The sequence below is a fragment of the Crotalus tigris genome, unplaced genomic scaffold, assembly GCF_016545835.1.
Source record: "Crotalus tigris isolate CLP2741 ecotype Arizona unplaced genomic scaffold, ASM1654583v1 scf7180000018030.5226217, whole genome shotgun sequence".
Lineage (NCBI taxonomy): Eukaryota > Metazoa > Chordata > Lepidosauria > Squamata > Viperidae > Crotalus > Crotalus tigris.
The window spans coordinates 1,219,609-1,222,623 of record NW_024096786.1 but is presented as its reverse complement, the minus strand read 5'-3'; positions in this window follow the sequence as shown (position 1 = coordinate 1,222,623).

Sequence of the window (3,015 nt, the reverse complement as noted above, 5' to 3'; positions counted from 1 at the left end):
CCTAACCCTAACCTTAAGTGGAATTTTCATCCAAAAAGATTTTCCTATGTGTTTTACCAGGAAAAGTAAGGCACCCTAGAAAGTTCATCGGCCTCCTAACCATACCCAAGAATTCCGGATTTGTTGACGATGTCCATTTTGCTCTTCTGGTTAATGTTGATCTAACTCTACGTGGAATTTTTCTCCAATTGGATTTTCTCCTGTACTTTACCAGCAAACAAAGATTTGCTAGTAAAGTACATGGTAGAAACGTCAGTGCCCTCCTAACCATACCTAAGCACTCTGAATTAATTGGTGATGCCCATTTTGCTCTACAAGTTCATGGTGACCTAATCCTAACCCTAAGTGGAATTTTCCTCCTATTGTATTTTTCCATGTATTTTACCAGGAAAAATATATAAGGCCGGCTAGAAATTCTTTGATTAGTAGGGTACTGAGTTTTCTAGGCTGCCTTATCTATGTTTCCTGTTAAAATCTCATTGGCATAAAATTCCACTTAGTGTTATGATTAGATCACCATGAACTTGGAGAACAAAATGGACATCGTCAACAAATTCAGATATGGTATGGTTAATAGGGCACTGTGTTTTCTAGGCTGCCCTATCTATGTTTCTTGGTAAAATTTATGGGAAAATCCCATTGGAGGAAAATTCCACTTATGGTTAGGGTTAGGTCACCATGAATTCGGAGAATAAAATGGACATCACCAAAAATTTTGGAGTGATTGGATATGGATAGGATATGGATATGACTTTTGTATCCTCCCCTATGTATGTTTCCAGATAAAATATATGGGAATATCCGAAAGGAGCAAAATTCCACTTAGGTTTAGAGTTAGGTCAGCATGAACTTGGAGAGTAAAATGTGCATTATCACCCAATTCAGAGTGCTTGGGTATGATTAGGAGGGCACTGACTTTTCTAGGCTTCTCTATCTATTTTTCCTAGTGAAATACATGGGAAAATCCCATTGGAGGACAATTCGACTTAGGCTTAAGGTTAGATCACCATTAACTTGGAAAGCCAAATGTACATTGCCAAGAAATTCGGTGTGATTGGGTATTGTTAGAATGGTAGTGACTTTTGTATCCTGCCCTATCTATTTTTCTTGGTGAAATATATGGGAAAAGTTCATAGGATAAAAATTCCACTTAGAGTTAGGTCCATTTTGTTCTCTGAGTTTCTAGTGACCTAAGTTTAACCCTAAGTGGAAAAGTCAGTAGCCTTCTAATGATACCCAAGCACTCTGAATTTGTTGGCGATGTCCATTTTGCTGTCCAAGTTCATGGTGACCTTGTTCTAACCCTAAGTGGAATTTTCCTCTTAAGGAATTTTTCAATGTATTTTACTAGGATACATAGATAGACGTAGATACAAATAACTGAAAATTATGCCCAGTGAAAGTAAATATGCTGAGGTTTGCCTATTAACTTCTAAGATGCAGTATATCTTCTTCTTTTCTTTTTCTCTTTCGGGAGAGAGAGAGAGAGAGGGGGGGGGGAGGGAGGGGGAGAGAGAGAGAGAGAGAGAGAGGGAGAGGGAGAGAGAGAGAGAGAGAGAGAAAAGGAAAAAAAACCCCTTTTTGTAGTTGCAACTAACCCTAGCTCAAATACATCCTTGTAATATCATTTTTTTGTTCTTTTCTTTTCCGTCACCTTGCCGTTGTGTCTCCTTCTGAAGTTGAATGAGACGGGTTTTTAGTTATCATTAACTGTACTACTATTAAAGATATATTTGTCCTTTATTATAACACCATACAACGGCAGGTTTTTTATTCACTGACATCACTGGAGGGAAATCAAATGACTGATGTTATTTGAAATAGAAGCAGTAGATGCAGGATAGGGATTGACACCAGGGACAGTAAATCTCCTGCTGTCGTTTAGTTCTCTGACAACTAAAGGGTGCTGAGCTTTCACTAGGGAACCACAGAAAGACAGAGATGGGTTATGCTATTTTGAAAAAAAAAACCCTATAGACTAAATCAGAGGGAATCAATAATGAATATCTTTCATTACATTAGATGTAATACTCTGTCTCTTTCTTGCACATTTAAATGCTCAAATATATACAAATATTTTGAGCAGAAAGAGATACATATATTTGCATATTCCTGCTTTAAATTATTTATTTCATAGCTGTATTCATATTTAAAAAATTTAATATCATCTCCAAGATCCTGAAGATCAAAAACTACAAGATAACAGCATTTTCTGCTCACTTGATGCAGATTGGGCTGCAAATGTAATTTATTTCAATGGGTAGTAATTCCCAAAAAAGCATAATTACTGTGAGCTCTACCCCGAAGCTAAACAAACAAGAGATTACATAGTTTCAGCGAGCTTTTCGGTACCAAAGCATCAGACAGTTCCAATTTATCTTCATTTTCCCGTTTAGACATCGAACCATAAACCATTTGTTAGGCTGGGTTCCCATAAGCCACAATTAAAACCCTAATCATGTTTAATCCTACTCAGGCTTATTTATGTGGATGTATCCATCAGGGTTGTAACTGACTCGATGATATATTGTGAAGAGTCTGTATTGCCTTGAAAAAATAAAGACACCTAGCTTTAGATCAGCTGCTACTTGCGCTGCCGCCTTGTTGATACTCAAGAGTAACTATAACACAGAGGTCAGTCCTTACAGTTCGTAGGAAGGACTTTGAAAGGGACTCGTGACCCCTCAAAACCAAAGAGCATATATAGACGTTCTCTTGGATCTTGATGCGGGGAAAACCCTTTTTCCTCATCCTACCTCAACTCAGGGGCCTTCAACTTCCTGCTGTTCCTCCTTGTGGAGGCGGACCCGCTCGCCTTTAAAGGAAAGCCGTCCCCCCCAAGAAGGGCAAAGCGAACTCGGCTGGAGAGAGTCGCGTTCCAGACAGAGGAAGACGAGGAGACGAGGCTGCAGCCAGGCGATTTCTCACACCCCAACGCTAGCTTCTCAGAACAGCCCGGCGGACCGACACCCCCCCCCCAAAGCTTTCCCAAGAATCTTTCAAGCAGCGGACGAG